This window comes from Sminthopsis crassicaudata, chromosome 4 (genome assembly GCF_048593235.1).
Source record: "Sminthopsis crassicaudata isolate SCR6 chromosome 4, ASM4859323v1, whole genome shotgun sequence".
Lineage (NCBI taxonomy): Eukaryota > Metazoa > Chordata > Mammalia > Dasyuromorphia > Dasyuridae > Sminthopsis > Sminthopsis crassicaudata.
The window spans coordinates 90,516,942-90,527,458 of NC_133620.1; the positions used below are offsets into that span (position 1 = coordinate 90,516,942).

Consider the following 10,517-nt stretch of genomic DNA (forward strand, 5'->3'; position numbering starts at 1 on the left):
AGGAATTATATGAGAAAAATTACAAAACACTTGCCACAAAAATAAAGTCAGATTTAAATAATTTGAAAGACATTCAGTGCTCTTGGATAGGCTGATCGAAGATAATAAAGATGACATTACTCCCCAAACTAATCTATTTATTTAGTGCTATATCAATCAGACTTCCAAGAAGCTATTTTAATGACCTAGAAAAAATAACAAAAAAATTCATATGGAAGAATAAAAGGTCGAGAATTGCAATGGAACTAATGAAGGGGGAAGGTGGTCTAAGTGTACCTGATCTAAAGCTATATTATATAGCAGCAGTTACCAAAATCATTTGGTATTGGCTAGGAAATAGACCCGTTAGATCAGTGGAACAGATTAGATACAAAGGACAAAAAAGGGTACATCTATAGCAATCTAATCTTTGACAAACCCAAAGATACCAACATTAGGGATAAAAATTCATTATTTGGAAAAAACTGTTGGGAAAACTAGAAATTAGTATGGCAGAAATTAGATATGTATCCACACTTATCAACATATACCAAGATAAGATCAAAATGGGTCCATGATTTAGGCATAAAGAATGACGTAACAAATAGATTAGAGAAACAGAAAATAGTCTACCTCTCAGACCTGTGGAGGAGGAAGGAATTTATGACCAGAGGAGAACTAAAGATCATTATTGATCAAAAATAGAAGATTTTGATTACATCAAACTAAAAAGTTTCTGTACAAACAATACTAATGCAAACAAGATTAGAAGGGAAGTAACAAATTGGGAAAATATTTTTAAAGTTAAAGGTTCTGACAAATGTCTCATTTCCAAAATATATAGAGAACTGACCCTAATTTATAAGAAACCGAACCATTCTCCAATTGATAAATGGTCAAAGGATATGAACAGACAATTCTCAGATGAAGAAATTGAAACTATATCCACTCATATGAAAGAGTGTTCCAAATCACTACTGATCAGAGAGATGCAAATTAAGACAACTCTGAGATACCACTATACCAGATTGGCTGAGATGACAGGAAAAAATAATGATGAATGTTGGAGGGGATGTGGGAAAACTGGGACACTGATACATTGTTGGTGGAGTTGTGAAAGAATCCAGCCATTCTGGAGAGCAATTTGGAGCCATGCCCCAAAAGTTAACAAACTGTGCATACCCTTTGACCCAGCATTGCTGCTATTGGGATTATATCCCAAAGAAATACTAAAGAGCGGAAAGGGACCTGTATGTGCCAAAATGTTTGTGGCAGCTCTTTTTGTTGTAGCTAGAAACTGGAAGTTGAATGGATGCCCATCAATTGGAGAATGGTTGAGTAAATTATGGTATATGAAGGTTATGGAATATTATTGCTCTGTAAGAAATGACCAGCAGGAGGTATACAGAGAGGCTTGGAGAGACTGACATCAACTGATGCTGAGTGAAATGAACAGAACCAGAAGATCGCTGTACACTTCAATGCTGTATGAAGAGGTATTCTGATGGAAGTGGATATCTTCAACATAAAGAAGATGCAACTCACTTCCAGTTGATCAATGATGGACAGAAATAACTACACCCAGAGAAAGAACACTGGGAAGTGAATGTAAATTGTTAGCACTACTATCTATCTACCCAGGTTACTTATACCTTCGTTATCTAATACTTAATGTGCAACAAGAAAATGGTATTTACACACATATATTGTATGTAGGTTATATTGTAACACATGTAAAATGTATGGGATTACCTGTCATGGGGGGGGAGGGAGTGGAGGGAAGGGGGGATAATTTGGAAAAATGAATACAAGGGATAATATTATAAAAAAATAATTGTATAAATATGTTTACATATATTGAATATTGTATAGTATATATTGGATTGCTTACTATCTAGGAGAGAGGGTGGGGGGAGGAGGGGAAAATTTGGAACACAAGGCTATGCAACTGTTAATGTTAAAAAACAATGCATGCATATTTTTTGAAAATAAAAAGTTTTAAAAAAACTACTTTTGTGGAATAATAATTATCAAGGGGACATGGACTTTTACATAAAGGCAACAGCAGAAGAACAGCCCACTTTTGATTTTTGACTCTATCTTTTCATCCCTTCCTCAGACTTATTGAAGCTCTGAGACAATTTGCATTCTTAATCCTGGAGACCTGATGGAATTTGGAAAAGCAAATGGAAAGGTGGGAAATTGTTTACCTACAGTCTCAAACACATTCAGTGGAAGGATTGCCTACATCCCCAAGGAAAGAGGGAAAATGAATAAAATTCAGTTGTCTTAATTCAGCTAAAAGTAAGGGCTAGGAACATCTCATTAAGTAGAGCAACTCTACAATGTTTCATATCTACCTAATATAGTATGTGTGTGTGTGTGTGTGTGTGTGTGTGTGTGTGTGTGTGTGTGTGTGTGTGTGCTCCAACTGTTGTAAAACTTTACAACACACCTGAAAATGTCTCAAGGCATATTTGCTTGGAAATTTTTGCTTTAAAAGAGCAATGATAATTTCCTAAAGCATCAAAGTAGAGCTGAGGCTACTAGCAGCAGCAGATCTGAGATTCAGGGGATGCAACAAAATAGCACGTCCCAGAATGGCAGATTTCTGAACAGATGTGGGCCAGAAGGGCAGGGATAAGTGACAAGTGAATTATTGCACCATGTATGGAATGGTAAGATGTGGAACTAAGAATGAGTAAGTAGAGTTGTCTCACTAAAGAAGCAGATTGACTCAGGAATATCCAAAACAAAGTCTTCTAGTCACAAACAGTGCTGGGCCTTATATTTAACCTTATTTCAATATATGGGTTTTCTATGAATTTATTCAGATCCCTAAGTTCTTCCTTATTAGGGCTGGGGAGAAAGGGTATTCATTTGTTAAGGTGCATGTCTGCCTGTGTGTGTATGGAAGGAAGTGCCCTTCTGAGAATGATTCCATTGTGCAATATTTTCTTGTTAATTACTTAGCCTTTTTGTCCTAATTAATACTTTATATTTTTTTGTATGTTAGTAGAGTAGGCTCTAGTTTGAAGTCCAAGTAGTTGTTATATCTACAATGAATCAAATGATATGAGGTAAATTTTAGAGACCATGGAATTATGTGTGAATTCTAATAAATCCTAAAAAAAATTCTAATAACTGCTCACATTTATAAACCATCTTAAGGTTGGTAAAAGTTTTTTTTTACAATAATCTCAGGAAATAAATTGGATATACATATATATATATATATACAGAGAGAGAGAGACTAAATATAGATACATGTACATACTATATGTATCATATATGTATATGTGCATATGTTCATATATACATATATGTACACATATGTGTGTAGTATATAGCACCATATGCATATGTGTGTGTCTTAGTATATTGTATATACAATACATAAACATACATATACATTCTACAAAGAAATATGTACATATAAATATACATATATATATATATAAATATATATATATATATGTGTGTGTGTGTGTGTACATTTATTACCATTATTCCTAATTTACAATTGAAGAAATAGACTCCGAGTAATTAATTAGAAGAGACCAGCTAGGTGGCACAATGAATAGAAATTCCAGTTCAGGAATCAAGAAGACTCATATTCTTTGTTCAAATCTAGCCTCAGATACTTACCAGCTAGGTGATCCTGGCCAAATCAATTCACCTGTTTGCCTTAGTTATTATCATAAAATGGAATGGAGAGGAAATGGAAAAGCACACCAATGACTCTCCCAAGAAAACCTCAAAAGGGGTTACAAAAAGTTGGACACAATTAAAAAACAATACAGCTACAGTTAAGGAACTGTCCTGTATTATATAGATGACAAAATTCTCAGGAAGAATTAGAATCCATATCTCCTGATTCACAATTTACATTTTACTCCCCCTTCATGGTATTATCTTTTCTCTTAATTATCTCCTATTTATCTTTTATGTAAATAATTAGCTATATGTTGCCTCTCCTATTAGATTGATAGCTCTTTGAGAGCAGGGACTGTCTTGTATCTTTCTTTGTATCTCTAATGATGAGTGTAGTGCCTGGCAAACAGTAGATACTCAATAAATATTTATTTAGTTCAAAAAAAAAAAGTTAAATTGGGACCTTAAGCAACCATTTGGAGAAAAAAAGGAAAAAAAAAAAAACAATTTGTTGAGGAGGCTATTTCAATTATAGATTGAAGAAAACTTCATCTGAAAATTTGAAAAAAAAATAAAGCAAAACAAAACCAAAAAAAAAATGAATTCTGATGAATTTTCTCCTATCTAGTTTGCTAAATGTAACTGAATCTCATGATCAAGTCATGCTTTAAGCAGGAAGAGCTAAACACTATTAGTAGCTCCTCATTAAATGTCCATCAATCAGGGTTGATTTTCACTTGTCACTGGAATTCCTTTTCAGAAGGGTTATTTAGACTTTTCAGGGTTTTCATTTTACATTTGGTTAGCAAGAGAAACCATTTTATTGCTGCCTAGCCCAATTAATAAATTGATTAATAACAAAAAATTTGGTATTTTTTATTCATTTCAGTGTTCTCTATTAAGTTTTATTGGTAGATGTTTTCATGAAAGTCAAACAAACAAAAAAAAAATAACTCTAGGAGCTTTTGTTCTTCAGTGTAATTCTAATTTTACTTGTATGAGCAAAATAATGAAGCTAAAATTTTCTTAGTGAAAGTTATCATCCATTTTCTGTGATAAAATGACATTATCGTAATTTGATCATTATTATTAGTTGTCTTATCACATGACCTGCTTTACTTCTGTTTTGTTATATAATTTAGTTTTTTTTTTTCCCTAAAAACTTTGCAATAAATATCATTAATATTTTCTGTTACACTAGGTGGGAAGGATAGAGAAAGATTTCTATACTAACTAGTATTATGTAATTAGTCCTTTCTTTACAGATGAATTCACTGTAATGAGCCACCCAACAAAGATAGATATAATAGGAGGCACTCAATTCTTAACTTTTCTTGCCATAGTTAAATACTAAGAAATTATAGTGCAGTGGATATAGTACTTGACTTAGGAAGATGTAAATTCAAATCCAGCCTCGGACATTTATTGTGCAGCTTGCCAAAAGTCTCACTTAATCTCACTTTTCTAATCCTGTAAAATGAGAAAACAATAGCACTTCACAAGTGTTATTACAGGGATAAAATAATATAATGTTTGTAAGTTTATGGTATTGCAAACCATAAAGATAACATAAATACTACTTATTATTTTTATCAGGTTTACAGATTTTCTAAGGTGGATGTTCAAGCTAAGGGAGAGGTAATAATTCATCTCCTGAGAAAGCTCTAGTTCCGGCACTTTTGTTTAAGGACTATGAATTTGTTGTTGTTTTTTTAATTAATAATTTTATTCACTATGATTTGTTTCTTTTGTAATCTATTTCATTTTATATACTTAACATTATTCTTAATTTTTTAGGAATCACAAGATTGCCTAAGGGGTTTTGGACGTGAAAAATTAAGGACTATTGCCCTATTTTTTATCTAGGTAGGTTAAAGCATCCACAATGACTATGAAGTCACACATATACACACACATGCACACACTCATTCTCTCTCTCACACACACCAATTGATTAAACAAAGCATATAATTCTTTTTATTCTTACTTTGGCAAAAGGTAGACTTATTTAAGGAAAAAATTTACTGACAAAATAAAAGGATACAATAGACACCAGGAATGGTAAATATGAAATAAATTAGGAACAGCATATGAAAGACAAGTTCCCTAGGGGAACTCACAATTAAGCAAGAGAAAGGAAATATTTCATGAGGTTGGAATAATCCATTGACTGGAAGATTAGATCCATGGAAGATTTTAACAGATTAATCATAGTTAGCTAGAGTAAGAAGAGAGATGCCATTAAAGGGAAGGTATTATGAGGAGGTAGAGTACCCTCATACTGGGTTCAGACCTAAATTGGACTTAGCCAATACATTATTCTTGAGAAATATACTAAGAAAAATAAAAATAAACTGCCAATTTAAAAAAAATGAACATTTTATTTTTCTTGTTTATATTTATAATAAAATTAATCATATGGAGAAATAATATTTATCCATATAGTTATCTTGAAAGTTTATCCAAGCTTTCTTATAAGATATCCCATGATAATTCAGTCTAAAGAACCTCTCATTGATAGTCCCAGATGATGATTTTTGAAAGTATTCTGCCAATAGTGTGCCAACAAGAAGAGAATTTCCTAGCAAATGAAGTTCACATATAACTAAAATAAGTTGTTTTTCATTGGTTAGTAAGAGCAACTTCAAATAGCCTACTATATCAAGCCTGCTCCAAATGAACCCATACTTTTTACTATAGAATTTGCCATCCACCTTGGCCATCTTCTTTGCTACTGTTACTACTTGCATACTATGCATACAGTCCATGCCACAGCCTCTGCTTTGTTTTTTTGTTTGTTTGTTTGTTTGTTTTTTGTTTTTGTTTTTGTTTTTACGTTTTTTTTAAACATTTATATGGATCAAATCAGGGTAACCATTCTTTCTGAAAAGGGCCCGTATATACAAAGATATCAGCAGCCTTGTGATGTTTCACCCTCAACTCCCTTCTTTGCTTACTATTTCCTTATATTTGCATAATTCCTCAATATAATATAAACTCCTTAAGATCAGTCATTTATCTCACTTCTTAAATGTATTTATTTTGTATTGTTTGTTAAGAAATATTTTGGTAAATAGAACATTCTCTACCTGAGTATGTGAAATCAAATTGCCACTCATCCTTAAAATGTAAAAATTTCCTTTAATTCTCCAAGAATAAATGTATGCAGCTTTCATATTTGCATTTATATTTAATTTTAAAAATTTAATTATGGGAGTACATGTTTTTCATATAGAATATAAGATATTGTGTAGTTTTTCATTTTTGTCTTATGTATTCCTAAAACATAACACAGCACCTAAATTGTAGCAGAGAAATATTAACAAATGCTTATTAATTGATCAATTGATTGGAAAGAACTACGAATAAAAGAAATTAAGATGCTTTTCAAAATCAAACAGCTAATAAGAGGCAGATCCAAGATTGGAACTATCTCCTCTGAATCCTTTCTACAGCCTAGATAACTTTTGCTTAAAAATAACATTGCTTAAAAATCTCTGGAACTAAAAAACAAGGAAGGAAAACAAGATGGAAAACTTAAGAAAACATAAAAATATGAATATTTTTTATTGTGTCCATGCACACACATAAATATTTAAGTAATTTCAGTGACTCAATAAGCATTTATTAGGCACCTAATAAGTACTGATGTTACAAATACAAAAGGGTGGGTAAGAAATAATAGTGAATATAAAGTTAAAAAACATGTTCAAACTTTATTCTAACATTCATTATCTATTTAAACTGCTTCTTACCTCATAGCCTTGTTTTACATAAAGTGTTTTTAAATGCATACAAAGTTATATGAAATCATGATGATAACATTAACAAGGGCAAGGCTAGATAAACTGTACCTATTGCTGAATAGCTAAGGGGAAATGATGGATAAAGAATAATCCATCAATGTTATACTGAAATTTCTAAAGTACTGAAGTGACTACATCACTCCGTTCAATAACTCCAGTGGCTTTCTCTCATCTCCACAATCTGTTTTACTTCTTTTTAAAAAATTAAATTCAATTTATTTTATTATATTTTAAGTTATCATATGTCTCTCTTCCTTTTTCCTCACCCTACACTAGAGAAATCCACTATTTGAACCAGATTTTAAAATATATGTAAAACTATACTCTGCATATTTCTGCTTATCAGTTCTTATTCTGAAAGTGGCTATTCTATTCTTTCAAACATTCTGTAGAGTTGACTTAAGGATTTATAGTATTCAGAATAATATTGCTGTTTCCAATTATCCTTTTATTGAAGTATGGCTTTTTTACTCTTTTTAAAATGTACTAGTATTTTTACCCAAATACATGACAAAAATATTTTTTTTGCATTCAATTTTACAGTATTTTGAGATCTAAAGTTTTTCTCCTTTCCTTCATCCCTCCTCTCCCCTTGTCCAATGATGTTAAGTGACTTGATCTAGTTTATGCATGTTGTTGTTTGTCCTTCATTATTGAAGAGGACCATGACATCAGGGAGGTGATGCAATGACATGCAAGTTGATTGAATTTAAGAGTGGAAGAACTGTGCAAGGTGACCTGCCTTTTTTCCCTTACAGAGCCATCTGGGTCCAGTGGCAAGATATGGATCACGACAACTGGAAATGGCTCTGGATGAAATAAAAGATCTTGGCCTAGTTAAGCTAAGGTTTTTAACTGGTTTCAGTTTGATTGAGACTGTACCCATTCAGTGATTAAGGAGAGTACAACTTATTTCTATATTGGTCATAATTGTGACAGAAAAAAACAGATCAAAAGGATTAAGAAAATACAAGAAAGAATAAAGCAAGTGGGAAAATGTTTTGAGCTGCATTCTGAGTCCATCAATTCTTTATTTGAATTTAAGTCCTTTATACTTGTCTTGGATCACTATATTGCTGAGAAGAGCTAAGTCAATCATAGTGGATCATCAATCGATATTGCTGATATAGTGCACAAAGTTTTCCTAGTTTTGCTCATTTTGCTTTCCATCAATCTATACAATTATTTACAGGTTTTTCTAAAATCTGTTTGTTAATCATTTCTTATAGCACAATAGTATTATTTTGCATTCAAATTTTATAACTTATTCATCCATTCCACAATTTATGTATTCTCTTGATTTCTAATATCTTGTTACCAAGAAAAGGGCTACTCAAAATAGTCGTTTGTACTTTTCCATTTATAATGATCTCATTGGGATACTGCCCAATAGTGTATTATTGGGTCAAAGGTGATGCAAAGTTTGGGTATATTTTAGGCATAGTTCCAAATTGTTTCCCAGAATGGTTGGATCAGTTCAAAATTCTAATAGTGCATTAGTGTCCCAATTTTCCCACGTCTCCAACATTTATAACTTTCTTTTTTTGTCACATTGGCCAATCTAAAAGGTGTTAAGTGGTTATCTCAGACTAGTTTCAATTTATATTTTTTCTTCATGTTCCTATAGCCAGCTTTCATTTCTTCTTCCAAAAATTTATTGGTCATATCCTCTGATCATTTATCTATTGAGGAATAGCTTATATTTATTTTATTTTGCTCTCTACATATTTTAGAAATGAGGTATTTATTATAGACACTTGTTGATAGAAATAATTCATTTGGATGCTTACTCTATTCCAATCAGAATCAATTTGACAGAATCGTATTAAAGTTCTGTATATAAGTCCGCAGATGTGTGAGCTGCAGCTTCTAAGTTCACTTGATTAACTATAGGAAGTTAACTAAATCCCCTCCACTCTTATTTTCCCTTGTCATCATGACCACGTCCAGTGTAGCAGAGATCACAACTACATGGAATGTACTCCCAAGTAGTTTTGTACCACCAGACAAATCACTTGTCCAATAAGAGCAAGTGGCCATAGTATGACCACTGACCATCTTATAACCATTTAGGTCACTAATTGATACCTTCACCCAACCTATATTCCTGCAGGAATTCATATTTTAGCATATATATTATATGTTAAACACTGAAATAACAGTTCTATATTTAGTATTGCTGTAACCCTTTAAAATTATAGCCCTAAAAAGAAATGCCACCTCAAAGTATGAGGAAGATCGGAGGTGCATTTCATTAGAGGAAACCATGGACCCTTTAATAAAGTGTCATTGGCTCAGACCTCTGTCTCAATCTTTTTTAGTTGATGAGATAATTTTAATCTCTGAACTGTAAAAATTATTTCCTAGCTTTCTGCTTCCCTTCTAATCTTGGTTGCACTGGTTTGGTTTGAACGAGTTTTGTTTTTTAATATGTAGTTTGTATTTCATAGTACTTCATATCTCTTGTTTACTCAGGAAGTTACTTCTCCCCATAGATCTTACATGTAGACTAAATCTTTGTTTTCCTAATTTAATTATTGTATTACTCTTTATGTCTAAATCATGTAACCATTTTGATCTTACATTGGTATGTGCTATGAATTGTTTACATGTATACATATACATATTGTATACCATTGATTTCCAGTTTTCCCAGAAGTTTTGGTGAAATAGTGAATTTTTAATGCCAAAAGCTGGAGTCTTTGGGGTTATCAAACACTAGGTTACTTTGGACATTGACTACTATGTCTTGTGTACTTAATTTTTCCACTGATCCACCTCTCTATTTCTTAGTAGCAGAAAGTTTTATGGTTTACTGTTTTATGAGATGATTTGAGATTTGCTTTCTTAGGCCATCTTCCTTTATATTTTTCCCCATTAATTAGCATGAAATTATTGACTTTTTCTTGTTCCAGATGAATTTTTGTTTTTTTCTAGCTCTATAAGAATTTTTTGGTGATTAAATTGGTGTGGCTCTAAACTATCTTAAGTAGAATTGTCATTTTTAATAATGGCTCAGTCTATCCATGAGGAACTTAAATTTTTCTAATGTTTCCTACTGACTTTATTTCTATGAAA

The 10,517-nt window shown here is 32.0% G+C and overlaps 1 protein-coding gene across 1 annotated transcript in view; it reads left to right on the top strand.

Moving 5' to 3' along the window:
- LOC141540987 (beta-1,3-galactosyltransferase 1-like) overlaps positions 1 to 9,736 on the top strand; it is a 154,503-nt gene extending 144,767 nt beyond the window's left edge. Inside the window, exons 4-5 of the transcript XR_012481618.1 lie at positions 5,431 to 5,499; positions 8,198 to 9,736. The gene's annotated coding sequence lies outside the window, so the exon portion shown is untranslated. The remainder of the gene's footprint in view (positions 1 to 5,430; positions 5,500 to 8,197) is intronic.
- Positions 9,737 to 10,517: the final 781 nt, after the last annotated feature.